The sequence below is a fragment of the Dendrobates tinctorius genome, unplaced genomic scaffold, assembly GCF_039654945.1.
Source record: "Dendrobates tinctorius isolate UK_male_01 unplaced genomic scaffold, ASM3965494v1 ptg000005l, whole genome shotgun sequence".
Classification (NCBI taxonomy): domain Eukaryota; kingdom Metazoa; phylum Chordata; class Amphibia; order Anura; family Dendrobatidae; genus Dendrobates; species Dendrobates tinctorius.
The window spans coordinates 4,998,316-5,024,078 of record NW_027361673.1 but is presented as its reverse complement, the minus strand read 5'-3'; the positions used below and the strand labels follow the sequence as shown (position 1 = coordinate 5,024,078).

The following is a 25,763-nucleotide window of genomic DNA, read 5'->3' as shown; positions in this document are numbered from 1 at the left end:
TAATGTCATTAACTCTTTACAAGTCAAATAGCCTTATACAATTTCCCAACTTTGACTTTATGTATTTTTTTAATGTTCAGAACTACTATTAGTTCTTTTCAAACCAGAATTTAGCTGAGGATATTTAATATTGTACACTCCATTCAGCCCGGGACCTGTATAAGCGTCAGTTAAGACGCAAAACCACCGTAGTCCGCTGTTTCTCCTCTCCCCTGCTTCACCCTCTGTTTTTACCTGCTCGTTGTGAAAAATTATGTCCATGTGTGTGGAATAAAGGACTTTTAAGTCCAAGGATATGGATGAGTGCTATTCCTATTTTTTGAATACATTCTATACTTTGAGCTGTGCACCACCCAGATATATCCTATAAGAAGTTGTATATGGAAATCCATCCATACTAATATTTTCAGTTCAAAAAATTGGTGACTCTTTACTCTTCTATGTGCTTTAAAAATATTGATCTTCTCATATGGGCCAAAAAGAAATTTTGGTCCCCATAGAATTCTGGACCTGTATGTGACTGCAACACCTGCTCCATCTATAGCTACCTCCTTGCTTACAAGCCTAATTGTTTTGTGCTCAGATAAATTCAAGGAAATACTTTCAACATGCCATATCATTTAGGATGAAAAATGTAAAAAAACGTGAAATAATTTGTTCAAATTTTTTCATCGTACAGCCCCAATTTAAAAAAAGTTGATTTGTTGTGTAAAATATAAAGAAAACAAGAATGCAATTACTTTGAAATCTCTTAAAGCCATATTTTATTCACAACAGAAGATTTTATTTGAAAAAAAATAAATTTAAAAATTAATGGCAATACATCTCAAGAAAGTTGAGGCAAGGTTAACAAAAGTCTAGAAAAGTGAGTGTTCCTAATGAATAATAGCTGGTTTTAGCTAAGTCATATGACTATGTATAAAAAGAGCATGTTAGAAAGACAGAGTCTCACAGAAGCAAAGATGGTCAGAGATTCAACAATATATGAACAACTGTGTCTAAGAATAGTGGGACAATTTCAGAATCACGTAAAATAGCAAAAACTTTGAATATATCACTATTAACTCAACATAATATCATAAAAAGATTAAGAAATTCTGTTGAAAGCCATGTACAAATGAAACAAGGCTGATGCTCAATATTGGAAGCTCATGCATTAAAACTGGACAACATTCTTCTCCCAAAACTTCTGCACTTGGTATCCTCACTTCCCAGATGTCTGAAAAATGTTAAAAAAAGGGGGGAATGGTACACAATAGTAGACATGGCCCTGTCACAAATGTTTTGAGATGTGTTGCTGCTTTCCATTCTTAACCCCTTAACGACCACCAATATGCCTTTTAACGGCGGCAGTTAATGGTACTTATTCCTCAGCTTCGCTATTTAATGGCTCTGAGAAATAAGTGTATAGCGCCCCCTCAGCGTTGGAAATTCTCCAGGGTTTTGTCTATCGGGGGTAGATGAGACCACAGAGAACATGATTCAGGTCAGTTTTTACTAACCCCAGTGTTGCAATCACCTGTGAATAACGGCGACCACAAAAAAGTCCTATTTCCCATCTAATTTCTCTGTCCTGTGATTTCTGTGATTTGAGCTAGCACATCAAAGTAGAGAGAAATGGGGTCCGGAGCCCCCTGGTACCTCCAGTGTCCCTAGTCCCTCCTGCCTTTACTCGGTCCTATCCAACAGCTGCCAGCATCTTCTTCCGTGAAGAAAATTGCGGACGCATGCGCAGTGCGCATGCCGAGATCTGCTGGCCGGCACCCGAAAACAAGAGGAAATTTTTCCTATTGGATCATTTTGAACACTGTGATTGACCCTATCTATTTATTTCCATTTTTCCTTTAGGGTTAGGCTTGGGGCAAGGGTTAGGGTTGGGCAAGGGTTAGGGTTGGGCTAGGGTTAGGATTGGGCTAGGGTTAGGGTTGGACTATGATTAGGGTTGGGGCTAGGTTTACGGTTGTGGTTATGGTTGGGATTATGGTTAGGGTTAAGAATAGGGTTAGGGTTGTGGTTGGGGTTTTGGTAAGGGTTGTGATTAGGTTTAGGGGTGTGTTGAGGTTAGGGTTATGGTTAGGGTTGGGAATAGGGTTAGGGGAGTATTGGGGTTAGCTTTGGTGTTAGAATTGGGGAGCTTCCACTGTTTAGGTACATCAGGGGGTCTCCAAATGTGGCGAAGCACCCACCATTGATGCCAGCCAATAATGCATTCAAAAAGTCAAATGGTGCTCCCTCCCTTCTGAGCCCTACCATACGCTCAAGCAGTGGCTTTCCCCCCACCTACGGGATACTCAGGAGAAATTGCACAACAAAATTTGTGGTCCATTTTCTCCTGATATCCATGTTAAAATAAAAAAAATGGTTTCAAAGTAAAATCTTCATTTTTTTCCTTCCACGTTGCTTTACTTCTCGTGAAGCACCTGAAGGATTAATAAACTTTTTGAATGTGGTTTTGCGCACCTTGAGGGGTGCAGTTTTTAGAATGGTGTCAATTTTGGTATTTTCACACACTGCTTGTTGCAGGTGCAACACTGAGAGCTGGAGAGGTTTGCTAGAAGGACTGAACCAGATCATCTAGAGAGGAGCAGTCTCTTGCAGCACAGAGCCAGGGATTCAAGCAGAATACACAAGCATGGACTTGGAAGCAGAACTAGGGTTATAAGGCAGGGAAGGCAGACCAGATGAGCAGGAGCGAGGCAGCAGACTCCATCTTGAAAAAGGGCTATAAAGCCCAAAGGATGAACAGGGAATCCAGAGTCCTGACACAATCCCAGTTTCATGCCTGTCCAGCATGGATGGCTTGAGGAGGTGGAGGATACCTGACTAAGGGATACCTGCCTGTCACGGATGGCCTGAGGAGGTGGAGGATACCTGCCTGTCACCTGAATAATACACTCCACAGACCACGACACTCTCTGGGACATATCCTGTAATTATTCCATTGTTGCTCAAAACATTGAAAAAGATACATTCTGCCTGGTTGGGTAGTTTCCAGAAGAAGTGCGTAGACTTATGCAGATTGATCAATGGCACTCCTGTCTCTTTCCCTTGAGGAGGCTGCTTCCAAATAAAATGAGGCTTGTACATGTTCCTGACATGAGTTTCAGGTCTGACATACTGACCACAATACAGGCCCTTGCTTGCATGCACTCTTTTCATAATTGAATTCTAATGCTTTTGGTGCCTGATAATATCCAATTTACTGACACTGATCATACAGCTCTCCCAACTCCTGTATTATATTCACCTTACAGTGGCTTCACCTGCTGCGACAGTGGTTCCATTGAGATTCGGTGTCAAAAATAGACTGTGGATCTTACAAAACGCAGGTTTCACAGCACATGGTGGCCCTCTGAAATTAAAAGAGAGGGTCGCATATTGACATGGCGGCAGACATGATGGTGGTGGTGGGCAAAGCCCAAAATTCAAATGGGCATGTTTTAAATGGCATTGTAAAGAGATGGAGAATATGTATTCCACTATGCTGCTAACTATTTAGCATGAGGGAGAGACCTCCCAAATGTAGGAGTGAGAGCTCTACCAAATGTATAAGGCTGGTTACACATGTGCATCTGTTTGTGCAGCGTCTCATCCGCAGCAATCCGTATGCTTCATGTTTCCCTATCTTTAACATGGTGTACACAGGGATATGCATTAGCATCAGTTTGCATGCGTCGACGTATGCATGCGTTGTATTTTGGAGTGCGGTGAGGTCCGGAGAACGCATCATGTTGGATTTTTGGAAGCAGCAAATATGCGCATTCATGCGCATGCGGATGAGTGCATCAAAAAAGTGTTAATGTCTATGGGAACGCATGCATACGCAAGGACATGCGTACCCACGCATTCAAAAAGGAGGCATTTTTCACATACTCATGTCTGGGAAATGAGACACGCCCATTGGGTGTGGCTTGTGTCAAGGAACTTTTCCGAACACATGAGTTGGAAAACGCAAACGCATGCAAACGCAGCGTTTTTTTGCCGTCATGCATAAGATGATGCGGATAAAAAAGCACTGCGTAAACATGCGTTTTATGCATTTTGACATGTGTTTGTGCATGCAGATGATACGCTGCGCACACAAATGCTAATGTAAAGTTAGCCTATTACACGGCCATCTGAGGGCCCTTACCAAAGTCAGGTTTCACGGCACCTGCTGGAACTCTGCAAATTGTCAGAAAGGGCCGCATAATGACATGGCAGTGCACAAAGTGGTGGTGGCGGGCAAAGCCCAGAATTCAAATGGGCATATTTGAAATGGCATTGTAAAGGGGTGGGGAATATATATTCCACTATGTTGCTAACTATTTAGCATGAGGGAGGGACTTCCCAAATGTAGAAGTGATAGTACTCTCAAATGTTAAAGGAAAAATTAAAGCCAAAATGCTCTGTGTGAACATATGCTAAAGGGGATGTATAATTTTTTTATTTAGCGTTATATACATGTAATTACGAAGGAAAAAAATATTTCTTAGCATTTTTCCCTTTAAAAAAAAATTTGCCTTGGTTTGGTACGTTTTTTTAGAAAATCCGTAAAACCGGCGCATTAGTCTGACATTAGTCATTCCCTGATACCATATGTGAGTCAGAAAGGCATGCAGGCATCTTCTCAATGCTGTTCCCATTTAGTTTTAGCTCTTTCCCACCAATTTCAGCTTTTTCCCCATGTCCCCAGACCTGTTTGTTGGGTCGAGCAGAAAAATATTTGGCTTTCCCATTGACTTGCATTTGATTCTTTATTTGGTACTAATACACGGATATTAGAAATTATTTATGCCGATTTTCTTGAATCCGAATATTTCACTATTCGATCATCACTATTAATTATGTTTGTGTTTCTATATAGGTGGCTGCCCTTTCTACCTAAGCAGCTTAACTATGTACTAGGCACCCTATAGAAATTTTATCTGCATACAAGTATCATACTATGCTGCCACCTTCTCACAAATGTTAAGTATGCAAGTGACTGTGTATCATTTCTTTCTCCCTCTATGGAGTTTTGGCTTCAGCATCCTACTTTGAATTGGTGAGTGAGCCTGCTCTGTGTCAGAAGAGATTCCCATACATGTAACTATCAGCCAAAAGCTTGTTTGTCAATCATCTGTCCCTTATTTCTTCCCTATATATATATGAATACATGGCTTGTCCAATAGTTCATGTGTTCTTTAGTGGGAGAGCAGAGTAAATGCTGCCAATACCAGGAGTAACCTCATTCACATAAAATGGTCAGCAGGATAAGACAACTTTAATCTAGTTATATATGGGGGCCAAAAGTAGGTGTGCTTTGCAATTCAGGACACTGAGCCTCATTTTTGCCTCCTGCATTGATTGTCTGTTATCACAGTAATGAGGGGGATGAAGGGTTTCCTCACTCTAAGGACTCAAATTCACTTGCAAGAGACTCACACGATTCTCGTGCAAGTCTCTCGCATGAAAACCTGGCACTGCCACCGGCACTCAGACCGGAGTGTGCAGCGGCATAGGAATACATGTAGCCACACGCTCTGGTCCAAGTGCCGGGGGGCAGTGCCAGGTTTTCATGCAAGAAACTCGCACGAGAATCATGCAAGTCTCTCTCAAGTGAGTATGAGCCTTAAAGACTTTGATCTGACCTGGTCATCTTCCTCTCTCTCAATGTTGCTATCTTTAAGGGCTCATACTCGCTTGTGAGAGACTCGTACGATTCTCATGCGAGTCTCTCACATAAAAACCTGGCACTGCCACTGGCACTCGGACAGGAGTGTGCGGTGGCATAGGAATACATGTAGCCGCACGCTCTGGTCCGAGTGCTGGGGCAGAGCCAGGTTTTCATGCAAGAGACTCACATGAGGATCGTGCGAGTCTCTCACAAGTGGGTTTGAGCCCTCACATGAAAAAAAGGAGGCAGGAAAAAGAAAGCTAAAAAAGCCAGGACTAGGGTGCTTTCATTTATACAGGGTAGGCCATTTATATGGATACACCTAAATAAAATGGGAATGGTTGGTGATATCAACTTCCTGTTTGTGGCACATTAGTATATGGGAGGGGAGAAACTTTTCAAGATGGGTGTTGACTATAGTGGCCATTTTGAAGTTGGTCATTTTGGATCCAACTTTATTTTTTCTAATGGGAAGAGGGTCATGTGACAAATGAAAATTATTGAGAATTTCACAAGAAAAGCAATGGTGTGCTGGGTTTTAACGTAACTTTATTCTTTCATGAGTTATTTACAAGTTTATGACAACTTATAAAATGTGTCCAAAGTGCTGTCCATTGTGTTGGATTGTCAATGCAACCCTCTTCTCTCACTCTTGACACACTGATAGCAACACCGCAGAAGAAATGCTAGTCTAAGGGGTCAGATTCCTTGTAGGAGTGCTTGAACCTGACACCCATAATGTAGTGGTGCACCATCTTGCTGGAATACTTATCTTCAGTGCATAAAGAGGGCAACACATCATCATGTAGCAATTTCATGTATCCAGTGGCATTGAGGTTTCCATTGATGAAGAATGGCTCCACTATCTTTCTACCCCATATACCACAGCATTCCATCAATTATGTGTGTCAGGTCCGAGCATTCCTACATGAACAGTTTCCTGGAAAGTGGATTGGTCATTGTGGGCCAATTGAATGGTCACCAAGGTCTCCCAATCTGACCCCCCTTAGACTTTTATCTTTGGGGTCATCTGAAGGCAATTGTCTATGCTGTGAAGATACGAGATGTGCAGCATCTGAAACAACAGATACTGGAAGCCTGTGCTAGCATTTCTTCTGCAGTGTTGCTATCAATGTGTCAAGAGTGGGAGAAGAGGGTTGCATTGACAAGCCAACACAATGGGCAGCACTTTGAACACATTTTATAAGTGGTCATAAACTTGTAAATAACTCATGAAAGAATAAAGTTATGTTAAAACAAAGCACACCATTGTTTTTCTTGTGAAATTCTCAATAAATTTGATGTGTCACATGACCCTCTTCCCATTGGAAAAAATAAAGTCGGTTCCAAAATGGCTGACTTCAAAATGGCCACCATGGTCACCACCCATCTTGAAAATTGAGTTTATTTAGTTTTAAACTCGGATTTAACCCCTTCATGACAGAAGGTATTTTGAGTTTTGCATTTTTGTTTTTTGCTCCCCTTCTTCCCAGAGCAATAACTTTTTATGTTTTCATCAATATGGCCATGTGCAGGCATGTTTGTTTTTTGCGGAACAAGCTGTAGTTTTGAACGACGCCATTGGTTTTACCATGTCATGTACTGGAAAACGGGAAAAAAATTCCAAGTGTGGTGATATTGCAAAAAAAGTGCAATCCCACACTTGATTTTTGTTTGACTTTTTTGCTAAGTTCACTAAATGCTAAAACTGACCTGCCATTATGATTCTCCAGGTAATTACGAGTTCATAGACACCAAACATGTCTAGGTTCTTTTTTATCTACCCCAACAATGTAGGCAACACAAAAGGAATGCTTAATAAAAAAAAGTTTTATTGAACATCAATTTAAAATAAGTTAAAAAAGAAGAGGTACTGAACATACAAAGAACAGAGACACAATACCTTGGAAAACCCTCAGTGCAAAAAGGCTGTTAAAAACCAGCAGGCCCACAAGAAGGTAAATAGTGAAATACCGCAAAAATATCAATAGCACAACATATGTAGAAGAAGGATTGCGAAACGCGCATCGGGGCAGCAGGGATGCCTGGATTCCCACGTGCACCTTACAGGTAACGCTCAGGCCCTTTTACTATAAAAATGCTATATTGATATTAAAGCCGCTCAGCACCTTTTATATGGATGGATTGTCCTATGTATCATCACGCTATACTTGAATTAGGCTTAGTGGCCATAATTACCCTACATGAATAGTTTACATAATGAGCACTCGGGCACTTTATTTAATAATAAGGGTACTTTGTTATATAACCCCTATATATATAGTGTTGGCTCTTTTCTTATGTGTAATATTTCATACCTCTATTGTGCTATTGATATTTTTGTGGTATTTCACTATTTACCTTCTTTTTGGCCTGCTGTTTGTTAACAGCCTTTTTGCACTGAGGGTTTTCCATGGTATTATGTCTCTGATCTTTGTATGTTCAGTACCTCTTCTTTTTTAACTTATTTTAAATTGATTTTCAATAAAATACTTTTTTATTAAGTATCCTTTTTGTGTTGCCTACATTGTTGGAGTAACTGCTGGTGAAATAATTGCCATATTGAAGGGATATACCCCATTTGATGTAGGGGTGAATCATTATTAAGGACTTTTTTGTGTGATTTCTTTTTTATCTACGTGGTGAAAAAAAATTCCAAACTTTGCTAAAAAAAAATAAAAAATTGTGCCATTTTCCGAGATCCGTAGCGTCTCCATTTTCGTGTTCTCAGGTCGGGTGAGGGTGTATTTTTTGTGCACAGAGCTGACATTTTTAGTGATACCATTTTGGTGCAGATACACTCTTTTGATCGCCCATTTTTGCATTTTAATGCAATGTTGCGGTGACCAAACAAATGTAATTTTGATGTTTTGAATTTTTTCTCGCTACGCCGTTTAGCGATCAGGTAAATCCTTTTTTTTTATTGATAGATCTGGTGATTCTGAATGCTGTGATACCTAATATGTGTATGTGTGATTTTTTAATTGTTTTATTTTGAATGGGGGGAAAGGGGGGTGATTTAAACTTTTATATTTTTTAATTTTTTTATATTTTTAAACACTTTTTTTTACTTTTGCCATGCTTCAATAGTCTAAATAGGAGATTAAAAGCTGGCACATCTCGATTGGCTCTGCTACATAGAGGTGATGAGTAGATAGTTTTTATGTAGCAGAATTACTGACTTGCTGTGAGCGCCGACCTGGGTGGCACTCATAGCAATTTGGCACTGACAACCATAGAGGTCTCCAGGAGACCTTGGGTTGTCATACCGATGCACCTGTGACCCGCGATCACGTATTGCGGGTCACCAGTGAGTGCAATACCGGCCCGATGGCCGGAAGTGCCATTTAAATGCTGCTGCCAGCATTTGACAGTGGCATTTAACTAGTTAATAGCCGTGGGTGGATCACAATTCCACTTCCGACTATTGTGGGCACATGTCAGCTGTTCAAAACAGCTGATATTTCCTGGAAAAGATGTGGGCTTATCATCAGAGCCCACATCAAAGGGAGGGATACCAACATTGGTGTACTATTACGCCCGAAGTCGGTAAAGGGTTAAAGATGAATGTCTCTTATGTAGCATTTTTTATTTACCAGTGATCTACTTTTTTACTTTTCCACTTCATTTTTTGTTTAGTCTAGATATAGACATAAACCCCCGAGTTATTAAAGCAATTTCAGAATTCTAGAGTAGATTATTTTGAAAAGTTGCAAAATTTTAGCATAACTTGTAAATGTGCAAAAAATGTTGAGGCTTTTGGTGTTTTTACACTAGTCTCTTGCAAATCCCAAATTGGGTGGAGCTGGAGCAGGATAGGAGCACAGCACAGGTGTGATGCCACAGTTTATCTAATTTATGATGAACTGTGGCATTCCTTACTCCAAAAATCTTACTCCAGTCACAGGCATGACTCGCAAAGGTGCACAACGGTTGTCAGACACTCCTGACCCATCAAGAGGCATGCAAGAAAGTTGCCGGTCTTGACAAATTGGGGCCAAATACTTTTGTAATTTGTTTACCTATATAATACGTATGTAAAAAGAATGTGACATGTATCTAAGTTAAATTTTACTAGTAAGGTTTGAACGTTACAAACACTCCTAACTTGCAAGCTGAAATAATGTATTTCAAGCAACAGTATCCAGCACAAATGGGCCCACTCACACTCTTTCACATAACGGCCCCAAATAAACCTTGAGCTCCCTCCAAACTGATTTCAGAACAAATTTTATCTGCAGTGGCTTGGGATTGTATTTACTCCCTCTGCATTTTTTGGGGTTTTGCTGCCTTACAACCTGGAATTTCACAGTTTTTTTGAGGGTTTGCATAAGTTTATGTAAAGAACATGCCTACAACTGTGAACATTTGGTTTTCTTTTTATTGTGTAGCAAACAACAAATAGGACAATTAACTGAAAAGTTCAGTGTGCATAACTATTCACCAACTAATGTCAGTAGTTTGTAGAGCCTCTTTTGGCAGCAATTACAGCTAATGCCTGCCACTATAAATCCAGATACTGCATCCCTCCAACCTGACATGTGTTTCGCTTTGCTTTTTCCAGGAGTATATCAGGATGGAGGGGCGCCACTGAATTAAAAACATGGATTGCCCAATCAGGAGAAAGAACATCATAATGACAAGAGTGTTGGGGTGGAGCGATGCACTCTGATTACATTTGTGCGCAGTCTTTTTTTTACTGATTGTTTGATGGGACAGGTTTGAAAAACCTACTTCCTTTTTTTATTTAATATGATAAAAATTAGGAAAATTTATGCTAAAAATACTGATGAAAATCTGAATCAACACACGGATGAAAGCCGGTCATGTCATTGTTATTGTTTATGGGATAATCACTGACATCTGAATGAGGCTTAAGAGACAAAGTCACAAAAATGCATAAACTATATTATGTAATTTGAATTGGGATGTAAACTTGTTCATGCTGAGTTTTCTATGGATTTCTTAGGGCGGAAAAAAATGTCACGGAAAGCAGAAGGAGCTTTTGATTCTTTTTCTGTATGGGTCATTTTTCGGCAATCCCATAGACAAAGAATGGAGCTGTGCGGGCACCTCTATTAATGAAGTTTCACTGGGAGTTTCCAATGGTTGGGCCCTCAACAATTAACAACTTTTTTGTGATTTTTTGGCAATAAGATTTTAAGCTTTTTTGGTTGAACTCTGTTTTAACATACCTTCATATAAGCTGAAAAGAACCATACAGCTTACATATAACGGATGCTGATATTGATGACAGAGCCAATTATGAGTTTACAAATACGTATTATCCACTGTATTTTTATTCATGAAATGAATACCATTTGATGAGGTATTTAAAATTCCTGCTGTGTTTCCTTAGAAAATGTTATTATTTTACTGGGTTAAGTCCGCCGTTTGCTCATTTTCCTTTACCTTTTATATTTTCAATAAATGCCACTTGAAATACACAAGCAAAATACCCATTCAGGATTATTCAGCATTGTCTGGCATTTCTATCTTGATAAATATACTTTGTTGTAGTACAAAGCAACAAACAATTAAAACCTATAAATCCATTTGGATTACGCTTCATTTAAGCGGTGCTTTCTTCTAGCAAATTTCCCAATAATGTGAATTCACAAATTCCAATATTATAATTGAATTCTTTGATTTTCATTAAGTAAAAGCATCCTTTAACTCAGTAACGACTGACATGCCATGTAGTAAATAGCAATCATCCTAGACAGACCGCACGAAACACACTCCGTTTTGTTTTGCTAAACTAAGCAAAATCAGTCGAATGCCCTGACCATAGCTGCAATATTTTATTGTAATTTTTTTTTTCACTTGTTTTTGTGTCTATGCATAAATTATAAATCTGCTGAAATTTATTATTCATCTGAGATGTAATTAATATGCAAAATTATGCAAATGAAGATGCAATTAGGCTTCAATTCTCTAGTGGAATTTTCCATTATAATTTAATACAAAGTAATAGAGTAATTGGTGTCACGTGTAATTATAGTTACTCAAGAGTACTTGCAGGCGTGCAAGTGATGTGGTATATGTTAGTTACCCTATGCAAATGGACTAGCCAGTCATATAACACTGGAGGACAATGTAAACAGAGATTGCATAAAAACTAGTATGAGTAATAATGACCCCACTTTCTTTTCATTTTAAGAATTACAGGAGTAATTGTAACTAATTTTCTGCATTTACTTACAAGATTTTAATCAGCTTTATACAGTGAGCTGTTTATTACCTTGAATTTATATGATGCAATTATTTTCTATTCAGACAGAGAAAAATGCATTAAAATGCCCATAAAATACACAATCTTTTTTTCTGCATAGATATATGCCAATAATTATTTGCTCACTGTAAAATAAAATAAATCCTAATGGGAGTTGCAAAGTAATACTTTGAATATGTTTGGTAATTTTGAGCATCAATGCTATACATATGCGCCAAATTGTGTATGCAGGGATAATCAATATGAGTATTACATGAACACTGCTGATTTAATTTATCTAAACTGTAATAGGCGTTAGCCCTGCAATTTAGATATACAGTAATAGTGTATCGATGATTGTCATTAGCAGAAAACCCTATGCTGCCAAAATCATCCAGCCCTCCCACCATTCTTCTGGAGTTACTTCCCACTTTTAGTGTCTTCTCTTGCTCACTTGTAAATGAGGAAGAGGAATTCAAAATAGTTTACCTTCAAATTACCGACACATAAAACCTCATCCGTATATGTAACTAAATAACTAAACAGCTATCTAGAAAAGGGAAATTGCAGACAATCCATATAATATAAAAATGTCTTCTTTATTAAAATATGAAATCCATTAAATTTGTAGAAACAGGAACTGATTCACATGATAATCATGACCAGCTTCAATGTTCCATCACTACGTTTTTCCTTCCAGACCTACTGTACACGATTCTTTTTGGCCTGCCTCTATTTTTTGAATTTTACTTTATACTGGAAATATATAAGCAACTTTGTAATATACAGCTTTGGCGAAAATTAAGAGACCACTGCAAAATTTTCATTTTGTCTAATTTTTCTCTTTATAGGTATATTTTTGAGTAAAATGTAAATTGCTCTTTTATTCTATAAACTACTGACATGTCTTCGAATTTCCACTAAATTTTGTATTTATTTTCAGAAAATAAGAAAAGGTCAAAATAACAAAAAATGCAGTGATTGCAGACCTCAAATAATGCTTAGAAAACAAGTTCATAATCATTTAGAAACAACAATACTGATGTTTTAACTCAGGAAGAGTTCAGAAATCAATGTTTTGTGGAATAACCATGATTTTTAATCACAGCTTTCACTCGTCTTGGCATGTTTTCCACTAGTCTTTCACACTGCTTTTGGGTGACCTTATGCCACTCCTGGTACAAAAATTTAAGCAGTTCTTCTTTGTTTGATGGCTTGTGACTATCCATCTTCCTCTTGATTACATTCCAGAGGTTTTCAATGGGGTTCAGGTCTGGAGATTGGGCAGGCCATGACAGGGATTTGATGTGGTGGACCTTCATCCACACATTGATTGACCTAGCTGTGTGACATGGCACATTATCCTGCTGAAAAAAACAGTCCTCAGAGTTGGGGAAGATTGCCTGAGCAGAAGGAATCAACTGTTTTTGCAAGATAACCTTGTATGCGGCTTGATTCATACATCCTTCACAAATATTAACCTCCCCAATTCCAGCCTTGCATCCCCAGATCATCACCGATCCTCCACCAAATTTCACAATTTGACACACGCATGCATATGCGTGCATCAAAACAACACATTACTGTCTATAGGTAGGCAAAACTCACCTCTGGGGGCTGCAACCCTCAGCTGTCAGCTCCAACAAGGCTGGCGTGACACTAGTCAATTCTCACGGTCAAGTCATGAGTCAGAGTGGTCAAGGAGTCCAAGGTCAGAAGTCAAGAGGGTATGTCATAAACAGAAGGAAGAGATAAAAGCATAGTCAGGTAACATTCTGAGGTCAGAGTACCAGGAGAATAAAGTATCAGAGCAGAAGGGGTTAAACAGGCAAATGTCAGAACAAAGTCCAAGATCAGGCAACAGGTCAATCATACAGAAATCAAGGCACAGGGAAGCACAAACCTCACTTGTTGAATATACTGTACGGCTGGCAGTGGTCTGGGAGAAGTTGTTCAGTTAAGTAGCCATTGCAATCACCCAGGATAGTGAACACATGGAGACAACCGACGCCTCCCAGTCACAGATTGGCTAGTTGAGCTGTCAATCAACACATTGACAGCTCAGCATGCCCCTGAACCAGATTGGATGGCCATGCTGTCAATCAGTACTTACAGCTTCAGCACGCCCTTGTACCGGATTGGATGGCTGACCTGTCAATAACTGCATCCCAGACACTCTGAGGGGTGGAGCCATGACAGTTGGTTATCAAGAATAGATGGGTATAAAACGCCCTATTTTTAATTATTTAAATAAATAATTTTAAAAAATGGCTTGTGGTTCCCACCATTTTTAACAACCAGCCTTACTAAAGCTCACAGCTGGGGCTGGTATTCTCAGGCTGGTAAGTGTTATGATTAAGTCACCGTAGGAGGCAGACACAAAAATAGAAGCTACGTCCAGAAAACCAGAGAAGTTGGCAACTATCAGATTGCAGACCCCTGAACCTATCAACACAACTAGCAGTAGCCGTGGGGGGTTCCTACGATGCCCTAGACCCCTCAATCACAGCCAGAGTGCTAAATAACCTAAAGACAGAAAAGGAAATCTAAACTGCCCCAGAGAAGACCCCACAGTAAAAGGCAGCCCCCAACATATAATGACGGTGAAGCAAGATGAAAAAACACTCACACAGATAGAAAGATAGACTGAGCAAAGACGGGGCCCAAGCTAACTAAACAGAACAGGAAAGGAAGGTTGCTGTCTGCAATCTGCCAAAACCCTATAAAAGACATAAGCCAACAAGCTGATATGAAAAAGACCCTGAAGCAGCTAGGCTTCAAAAACTAAATCAGCACTCAGGTATTTTCAGAAGACAGAGCTAAAGGAATTCAGCACACCCCAGCAGGGAATGGCACAAATCCAGAAAAACAAAGCAAAACAAAGTCAAAGCAAGAATGCAAAAAGCCGAGCAGAAAACTTAGCATTAGAAGAGCAGGAATTCAGACTGGTCTCCAAGGATCCCACAGAGAAATCACCTGCAGGGCAGAAGGGCGTCGGCAGCCTTATATCCAGTCAGTGACTCCACTCAGCCAGTCATCATCATCAGACTCAGGTGTTTGATAATCAAGCTCACTACCTTTCTTTACCAGAAGAGGGAGCTCCTCGGGCCTCAGTAGTGAAGGGGAAAATGAACTCACAACAGGTAAGGGGCCATGGATATTGGCCCCCAGCCTAAAAATAGTAGCCCTGCAGCTGCCCAGAAAAGGCACATCTATTAAATGTGCCTATTCTGGCGCTTTGCCCGGCTCTTCCCACTTGCCCTGTAGTGGTGGCAAGTGAGGTTCATATTTGTGGGGTTGATGTCACCTTTGTATTGTCAGGTGACATCAACCCCACGGTTTAGTAATGGAGAAGCACCTATAAGACACCTATCATTACTAATCCTATAGTTACATGGTAAATAAACACACATCCAGAATAAAGATCTTTATTAGAAATAAGACTAAACGCAGATTTCCATTTTTATTTAAAAATAAAAACAGTTACTCACCTGATGCCTAATTCCACTGAAACCCTCGATCTCTTGTAATAAACCAAAAATAATAAAAAAATATACCATACCTGTCTGTTGTTCTGTCCCACGCCATAATCCATGTCTGGGGGATAAAACAGTTTTCAACCTGGACGGTGCAAAGATGCGACCGTCCAGGCTGAGAACCACTGGTGAATGAGCTGTTGCGAGTGCAGCCTGAATGACTAGCGTTGATGTCATCATGGTTATTGCTGGTTACAGAGGCTGAGTTTCCAGCCAGACTGAACAGCGGTGACCTCGGTGAGATCTCCACTAGCACTGTGAGAAAAACTCTCACTGCACTAGTGGAGATCTCATCATGGTCACCGCAGTAAAGCCAGGTTTGGAACGCAGCCTCAGTGACTTGACCACTAGACACTGAAGCTGCTTTCACAGCAGCTCATTCACCAGAGGTTTTCAGCTTGGATGATCACATCTTGGCACCATCCAGATTGAAAACAATTTATCCCCCTGACATGGATTACAGTGCGGGACAGGTGAGGCATATTGCTGCTTTTTTATATTTTTGGCTTATTTAAGGAGAACGAGGGCTTGGGTGGAATTAGGTGAGGTCGTAAGTATGGTTTAATTAAGATTTTTAATGGAGTCTGTGTCATTTTTTCAATTAAAGGACTTTTTTCGGGGTGTCTGTGTTTTCTTACAATAAGACTATAAAGTTAGTAATGGGGGTGTCTTGTAGATGCCTCTTCATTGCTAACCTCAGGGCTTGATGTCATCTGACAATACAAAGGTGACATCAACCCCACAATTATGAACCCCACTTGCCACTGCTACAGGGCAAGTGGGAAGAGCAGAGCAAAGTGCCAGAGTTGGCGCATCTAATAGATGTGCCTTTTCTGGACAGCTCTGGGCTGCTATTTTTCGACTGGGAGGACCCCTTATCAGCCTGAGAATACTATTCTCCAGCTGTCTGCTTAAGCAAGGCTGGCTGTCAAAAATGGGAGGAACCTCACTCTGTTTTTTAATTGTTTATTTAAATAATTTAAAAAAGAACCCCTCTATTCTTGATAACCAGCCTTGTTGATGCTGACAGCTGAGGGTTGCACCCACCAGCTGTGAGTTTTGCTTGGCTGGCTATCAAAAATCCAAGGGACGCCACGCTAGGGTTTTTTTAAATTTTTTTTTACAGCGCAGGAGCTGGCTAATGAATACCCTCATTAGCCGATCCTGCTCTCTCTGTTATTAGCGGCAGCAGGTGTTGGATGATGTGAGCATTTGTCCCATCTGCTGACATCAGTGACCAGAGGTAAACTGTATACCTCCAATCACAGCTGAACGGTCACGCTGTCTTTTGGCAGTGTGGGAACTGTGGCTCTTTGACCGGCGGGGAGGATTTCACTGCCGATAGTGGAAAACACTGGTTGTTCAGGCCCCCCATTCAAGTAAATGCTGTTCGGGTCCAGGTACTGTTCTGGTACCTGAACCTGAACTTTTTGTAACTGTTCAGCTGAACCCTCCAGACCTGAACATCCAAGTGTCTGCCCATCACTAATTAATAGCTTAGGAAGGGGCTATGGATACTGGCAACAACAACAGCTCTTAGCCACCCCAGAAAAGATGCATCTCTAAGATTCATCAAATCTGGCACTTAGCCTCGCTCTTCCCAATTGCCCTGTAGGGGTGGCAAGTGAGGTGATAGTTGAGGAGGGTTGATGTCACCTTTGTTTTGTCAGGTGACATCAAGCCTCGAGGTTATTAATGGAGAGGCATCAATAAGATGCCATCATTACTAATCCAATAGTCAAAATTGTAAGAAAACACAGACACCCAGAAAATTTAATTTAATTTAATTGAAAGAATGACACAGACTCCTTTAATATTCTCAATTAACACTAGCAGTCCCAGAAATTTCAAGCTCCCCCTGAAGTCCTGAAAGAGGGTCAAATGACCCTTAGTCCAAATTGACAACTCTGATGGCTCCAATTAGCATCCTTTCATGTGTAAATGTGGCCATTGCCTGAGGAATCTGCAGGGGGCAATTGTGTTGATCCACCTCAACAAAGGTCTTGTAAGAGAGTGTAAACAAAAGAATGTAAGCTGCTGCTGAGTGTGTCTGCCCACCCCCCAGCTGCATTGTCCTTTTGTGGTGTGGGGGATAAATAAGTGACTGCTTCACCTATTTTGTTCACAAGAAACAAAATGCAGAGAAAGCACACCATTCAACAGGTATTGGAACTGATCCTGAGCAACACCAACCCTTCTGACTCAGATGGTGAAGACATAGTCCTTCAACCAGATTCGGACTCTGAGCTGTCTTCAGGTTAGATTTTTCAAATTACCTATTTTTATTTCCTCACTATCTTTTTTAGGCTAGGTTCACATTTGAGAGAATTTCAGTTCCCTGCACCCCCCCTGCAGGAAACACATCTTGAGGAGTTTTCAGTGCGGGGGGGATTCGGGGGTGCGAATCGCACTCCCCGCAGCCCGCTGTGTAGCTGGTATCCAGTAAACACAGCGGGTTGCTAGGGACCGCGTTCCCCGCTCTCCCGCATGTGGGGAACATGCGGAGGCTGAGAAAATTTCTAAGTTCCCTACTGGATTTGCAGGGAACTGAAATTCTCTCAAATGTGAACCTAGCCTTTAGAACCAAAACAAAATGTTAATTTGAAAATATTTATCTTGCAGATGAGGAGACTCCTCCTCTACCAAAAAAGAGAGCTCAGTTGGCGAGTGAGCCGACAGAGACCGCAAAAGATGGCACAGTGTGGCGTGAAATACAAGTTGGGAAACATCTCCATTTCACCCCAATAGAACTGTACCCTACAGATGGAGAGCCAAGTGCTAAGGCCAGACAAAGTGTCCAGAGTCGCCTTCACAGCTTCCTCTGTTTTATCACTCTTGACATGCTTTGTAGCATTCAAGAATGGACTACTCAACATGCACGTCACACGGAGCAGGTGGATTGGTTCATGGGTTTTGTTTTGAAGCACACATGAAGTGTTTTGGGAGAGATGTGACCTTTTGCTGCTGATCCATGATGTTGTGCTGCATTATCCAGGTCATTTTGCCAAATGTACATATAGTTTGCAAAACATACAATCTGTTTCAATTTTTCAAGTTTTTATAAAAGAATTTAGTTGTTTTTCTTTTAAAAAAAGATGTGAAAGAAGTCGGTTAAAAATGACAGACAAAAAACAAAACAAATTAATTGTGTTGATCCACCTCAACAAAGGTCTTGTAAAAGAGCAAAAGAATGTAAGCTGCTGCTGAGTGTGTCTGCCCACCCCCCTGCTGCATTGTTGTGCGGGGGATATGCATAAGGTTGCTAACACCTTAGTAAATTTGCATGCAGCCTTTTGTGCTATGGGGGATAAATAGGTGACTGCTTCACCTATTTTGTTCACAAGAAACAAAAAGCAGAGAAGGCACACCACTCAACTGGCATTGGAACTGATCCGGAGCAACACCAACCCCTGTGACTCAGATGGAGAAGACATAGTACTTCAACCGGATTCAACTATCGATGCACGAACAATTGTGCAACTGAGAGATGTGTTGACTGCTACAAATTCACGTGTGGCAAATGTACTAGGGACATACCAGGCAGTGCCAGATATGTTCCGACAGTGCAGACAGACTGCTCGGTGAGTGCTGAAATGCTAGTCACACAAGAAGGATATGCCACACACACACACATGCAGCCCCCACTGCAGCCTATTGTAAATATGTGTGGAATTGTTTTATTCCTTGTAATTTTTTTATTATTTTTATAACTAAAATAAAAAGCATGGAAACAAATAACAGTTGTTCTTTTGTATATTTTTCACACTGAAATTTCAGTCCTCTTGTGCGATTTTCACGCGATTTTTTTCCGCTAGTGTGCTTGAGGCCTTAGACACAAATGCTTCTGGTCATTACAGCTATACCTTGCTCTAAAATTTCTAATTCTCTATTTAAAATATATAAAAAATGATTCATTGTTTCAGTGCTTTTTTGCTCAAATAAAACTAAATACAATATGTACAGTCTTTATATTATCAAATACAATAAACTGAATAGAACTAACTAGAAACTAAAAGGCTAAACTCAATGGAAAACAACAACCTCCTGTGGTGCGACAGTAGTGGCCTTAATTACAGAACAAAAGACGGTGATTATAGGATGTTAGCTAAAATCCTTCAGGTCATTTGACCTGTCTCTGTGTTCCAAAGGTAGAAATGTTAAATGACCCCTTTCTGGGACTTCGAGTGTTAAACCATACTTATGACCTCGCCCATTCCCCTGATGCCCTCATCATCTGAAAAAGAGGTAAAAAAAGCAAATAACAGTACTCCTCACCTTTTCACAGAGATGCTTTTAATCTATTTGTCCCACGACTGGTCCAGCTCTGATACATCTAGATGGCAGGCTGCATGGTGGAACTGACAGCCAGGTCAGTTTTACCATATAGTGAACATGGTAAATAAAAAAAAAAAATTGTGGAATTGCACCTTTTCTCAACTTTTCACATCAATTATGTCATTCAAAAGTACAATGCATCCTAAAAAAAAAACAAGCCTTCATACAGCTATATTGACTTAAAAATAAAAAAGCTATGCCTTTTGGAAGAAGGGGAGGGGAAAACAAAACCAAAAAACAGAAAATCACAAGGTCAAGAAAGAGTTAATGCCTAAACCAAACTAAATCCAAGCTGTCATCTCTTCTTTTAACCGAAAAAAACTTTTGTCTCTGTTTCAGGTTTTGTCTGTTTAAAGGCCAGTGTGAATATGCTTCTAATTTGCATGCATATCAACTTATACTGGCAGCATGGTGGCTCAGTGGTTAGTACAGCAGCCTTGCAGCACTGGGGTCCTGGGTTCAAAGCTCACCAAGAACAACATCTGCAAGGAGTTTGTATCTTTTCTCTATGTTTGCAAGGCTTTCCTCCCACCCTCCAGAAACATACTGATAGGGAATCTAGTTTGTGAACCCCAGTAAGGACAGTTCCGATAATGTCTGTAGACAGGGCCGGCTCCAGGTTTTTGTGGGCCCCGGGGCGAAAGTGTCTCAGTGGGCCCCTTTAACACGTACCACAATTCATGATGCACAGATACAGCAAAGAAATATAGGTATAGTACAATGCCAAATATTTCACTTCTTACATTACATGAGTGATATCTATTGTAAATTCTACAATAGCTCAGAAACCAGCAAATCCTTGCACAGCACAGTGCGTGCCCTAGTGGGGATTCAAAAGTTTTCATTTAAGACCGGACAGTATACAACTCGATACAGTATTCTGGGCATCAAATAGTCTTCCATACAGTTTATTGGGCACCACATATTGCTTCATACAGAAAAATGAGCCTCATATAATGCTCTATACAGAATAATGAGCCTCATATAATGCTCCATACAGAATAATGAGCCTCATATAATGCTTCATACAGAATAATGAGCCTTATATAATGCTCCATACAGAATAATGAGCCCCAAATATTGCTTCATACAGAATAATAGGTCTCATAATGCTCCATACAATATAATGAGCCCCAAATATTGCTTCATACAGAATAATGGGCTTCATATAATGCTCCATACAATATAATGAGCCCCAAGTATTGCTTCATATAGAATAATGGGCTTCATATAATGCTCCATACAATATAATGAGCCCCAAATATTGCTTCATACAGAATAATGGGCCTCATATAATGCTCCATACAATATAATGAGCCCAAAATATTCCTTCATACAGAATAACGAGTCTCATATAATGCTCCATACAGAATAATGAGCCCCATATATTGCTTCATACAGAATAATGAGCCCCATATAATGCTCCATACAGAATAATGGGCCCCATATATTGCTTCATACAGTATAATGAGCCCCATATATTGCTTCATACAGAATAATGGGCCCCATATATTGCTTCATACAGTATAATGAGCCCCATATATTGCTTCATACAGAATAATGGGCATCATATAATGGTCTATACAGAATAATTGGCCCCATACAATGCTCCATACAGAACTCCATACAGAAAATTGGCCTCATATAATGCTCCATACAGAGTAATGGAAACTATATAATGCTCCATACAGAATAATGGGCCCAATATATATATAATGCTCCAAACAGAATAATGGAAACTATATAATGCTCCATACAGAATAATGGGCCCAATATAATGCTCCATACAGAATAATGGGCCCAATATAATGCTCCATACAGAATAACGGACCCAATATAATGCTCCATACAGAATAACGGGCCCAATATAATGCTCCATACAGAATAACACGCCCAATAAAATGCTCCATACAGGATAATGGGCCCCATATAATGCTTCATACATGATAATGGGCCCCATATAATGCTCCATACTGGATAATGGGCCAAATATAATGCTCCATAGAGGATAATGGGCCCCATATAATGCTCCATACAGGATAATGGGCCCCATATAATGCTCCATACTGGATAATGGGCCCCATATAATGCTCCATACAGGCATACAGGATAATGGGCCCCATATAATGCTCCAAACAGGATAATGGTCCCCATATAATGCTCTGTACTGGATAATGGGCCTGATATAATGCCCCATAGAGAATAATGGGCTCATCTCCCCCTCTGGGCTCATCTCCCCCCCTCACTCTCATCTCCCCTGCTGGGCTCATTTCTCCCCCCGGCTCACTCTCATCTCCCCCGGGGGCTGGGCTCATTCTCAGCGCCGCTCACCTGAGTCAAGGCGCCGGTAACTTTTTCCTGTGAGAGCGCACAGTCACATGGTACCGCACATTAAGGTCATGAATATGGGCACCACGCCTATGGGAGAGGAGTGGCATCCATATTCATGACCTTAATGAGCGGAAACATATGGACCGCGCACTCTCACAGGAAAATAGATGGTGGTCAGTTTGATGTTGGGCATAGGGCGGAGAGGGGAGGGTGGAGAGCGAAGGGCAGAGAGCGGGGGACCAACCCCGGACTTATAAATGAAAAAAAAATTGTTCAGGTGCCAAGTGGGCCCCCCTGTCTCGCCAGGGCCCCGGCACTTGCCCGGGTATGCCGGGTGCTGACGCCGGCCCTGTCTGTAAAGCGCTTTGGAATTAATGACTGCATATAAGTGAGTAAAATAAATAAATAACTAAATGCTCCAGTTCTTTCTTTTCAGCTAAGTTTCAGGTTTCTGCACTTGGTGCAGGTAAGGGTGTGGCCTCCCTTTCTATGAGCTGGACAATATGTTTATATAGCTTCCCATTTTGCAGGGTACTCATATTCAGGATCTGGCCCTGCTCGGCCCTTATTCACATTGATGTCACAGTGACACACAGTAAGGTTTAAATACTAGATGTTAGGACAATCCTGATTTGGGTTCACCTTGATGCTGGTTTGATGGCTTTGATAAAAAAAACAGTGTTTATCCACTTTTATTTATATGCTTTTACTTTTCTTTACTATTGCTTTTACTTATTAACTTACAGCAGGGTGTATGATAATTTTGTTTCTGTCTTAGTTTTCATCTCTTCTTTTAAGTATAAATATATTCTGGTAATTAAAAAAAGTTGTGAAATGCTATAATTTCAAAAACTGCTGTGCAAATGCCATAAGGTTCAAGATGGATATTTCCCATTTTGTTTTAGTGAAACTGCACATTAATATTAGTATCATTCGGTGTATACTGTATTGCATTTTACACCTAATGAATATTCACCCAAAATAATGTTTTACATTTTCAAGTATATCAGAGGCAAAAGTGGAATGAATCACACAAGGACGACTCATTTAGGCTCATAAATTTTAATCATTGCGCTAAGCGAAGTATATTTTGAACTCTACTTACTCTTGTTCCTTTGAATATTCTAACTTCACTAATGCAAAGACTTTTTAAGAAATCTCTTAAATATATTATTAGTCATTCATATCACACACTCTCAGATCTACTGATGAAACCTCCTGTCATGTGACTTCCACCTGTTCGCCCAGCTATATTGTACACATTTACCATCACTGCTAATTACCGTGTAATCAGCACTATTCATGCTTCTATCAGTCTCTACAAGTGACATTTATTATATACAATACGCAAAATTATTAATCTAAACAACATCTATTATGGATTGGTTATGCTGCTGGTAGCTTCAAAATTCATGCTTACCTTTCCAAAACGTTTGACAGATTTGATAGGATTGAGCATCGTCAGTATCATGTCTACATTTTCTTAATTGATAAAGCGCTGTCTAGACATGAGTGAACTTAGGGTGATTTGTTTTGCAGGTCACCTCAAATAATGTACACAATATTTGTAAAATTGAGACACCCAATGATTTTGACATTAAAAGGAACCTAATAATAGACTCATGTTGTCCAAACTACAAGCAGTATGAATAAGATGCTGGCTGCATTATTACAGTTTTGTATGTTTCACGCTGAAATTCTTTGAACAGCTGACTTGAAAGTTTCTCAGATGACTGGTCTGAGAAAGGTCCCTGGTAGCTTTTCCCTATCCTGCTTCCCTTGTCTGACAGGTCTCTCACTATACACATGCACATAAGGAGACATCTGTCAATCTATAGAAGGTAGGTGGCGAGAAGCTGACTTTTTTAGTGCAGTAGCAGGGACCTATAGATCACGGGTGCAAAGGGTGCAACCGTAACCATGACTAGCCAGAAGGCCCAAACAGAAGCAGCAGGCCTTTTTCACTGAAACTTCTGCCTGTGCATGCCAAGCTCAGCATCACTGAGCTCATGTACAGCTCAATACAGTGGACTGTCGAGCGAGGGGTTAGTTCACTTCAGAGATTAAGTGTACTTACCGAACTGGGTCTGCTCTGGCAGAAATCTCATCAAATTTGGACAGTTTCTGGTCATGGACAAGTTTAGCTCCAATCTGCTCTGGTCTCAGTGAGGTGCTTCCACGAGAGGTTGTTGTCGGATTCCTCTCCAGCACATCCTCTCCTTGTTCTCATTAACTGCAGACTGCCAATAAGATGGCCCACTTCCTCTTCCTGTGTCTCACATCAGTCATATTGTAGTCCTACCTACTGACATTTTATAAGCATATCACAGTCTTTCAGCAGTGTTTAGACAACAGGAATATCCTGTGGCCAAATAACAACATTCACTGTACAGAAGCAAATCTATTTACAACAGGTGCAGAGATTATACTGGTGCGGGTACAGGTATACTCAATTATACCACTCTGGTGAACGACACACATCTCATAGTACCAAAAAATTAGACAGAGTGGAATGATGATCTAAGAGGCAGGGGAAGAGGTGGTGCTATGGAAAAACAAGCATAAGTGGGGTAGATTAAGGTGGAATGATGAATGGAGGGGGAAGAGAAGTGACAAACTGGGCAGCTGGGAGGAATTTGATCATCAGCATTTCAGAGTTAAATATACAAGGCTTTAATTACACAACCACTGATTCATGCGGCTTATGTTTTGGGTAGCATGAGTCTTCTGTCCAGTTGTCCCGATAAGAAATATAATTTGCATGTAAATAGATACATGAGAAGAAATAGACATAAGCATGATTACTGATATATCTCCAGGTAGACAGTATAGGGGCAGGGTTGTACTGAAGGGGTGACTGTGCTAGTAGAGGAAGAGACCAGCTAAAGTCATAAAACTTATGTACCATATATAATCGTGTATAAGCTGATCCGCGTATAAGTCGACCCCCCTAATTTTGCCACAAAAAACTGGGAAAACTTATTGACTCATGTATAAGCCGAGGGTGATGCTGCACAAGGGTTAATGGTGGTCCAAAATGATGCTCCATAGATAAATACCCCCCTAAAATGATGCATAAGGGTTAATGGTGGCCCAAGAAGATGCTCCAAAGATAAAAAAAAACATATATGGCTGCACAAGGGTTAATGGTGGCTAAACAAGATGCTCCATAGGAAAAAAAAAAAACAATATGCTGCTGCACAAGGGTTAATGCTGGCCCAAGAAGATGCTCCAAAGATAAAAAAAAAACATATATTGCTGCACAAGGGTTAATGGTGGCCCAACAAGATGCTCTGTTGTGAATTCTCTTTCTGAGCTCCCTTTGGTGGTTACTGAAGGTAGTGGAGCTGGTCAGATTGACAGAGGTGTTGCGAGTTCTCTTTCTGGGCTCCCTCTGGTGATTACTGGAGGTAATGAAGCTGGTCAGATTGACAGAGGCTTGCCACCTGATAATGATGATGATGATTGGAGATCTGGGGTTTCTGACTGGTGTATTTAAAACAGCTGACTTCCTTCAATCCCTGCTGGTGATTTTCTTCCTGTGCCTTCCGAGGTCTGATGTCTCCTGCTCTGTTCTTGTATGGTTCAGCTAAGTGGTTCATTTGCTAATCTTTTTGCATTGGATCTGGCTTTGTCTATCTCTGCTTTGTGCGGGTCAGCTTGCTCCTGCTGGGGCTGTGCTGGATCACCACCCATATGTTGCTGCTTG

At 40.5% G+C, this 25,763-nt stretch overlaps 1 long non-coding RNA gene across 1 annotated transcript in view; it reads left to right on the top strand.

The window, feature by feature from the left end:
- The window catches only part of LOC141083467 (uncharacterized), a 71,736-nt gene extending 60,812 nt beyond the window's left edge, over positions 1-10,924 (top strand). The window contains exon 3 of the long non-coding RNA XR_012230726.1: positions 10,203-10,924. This is a non-coding gene — a long non-coding RNA (uncharacterized lncRNA). The remainder of the gene's footprint in view (positions 1-10,202) is intronic.
- Positions 10,925-25,763: the final 14,839 nt, after the last annotated feature.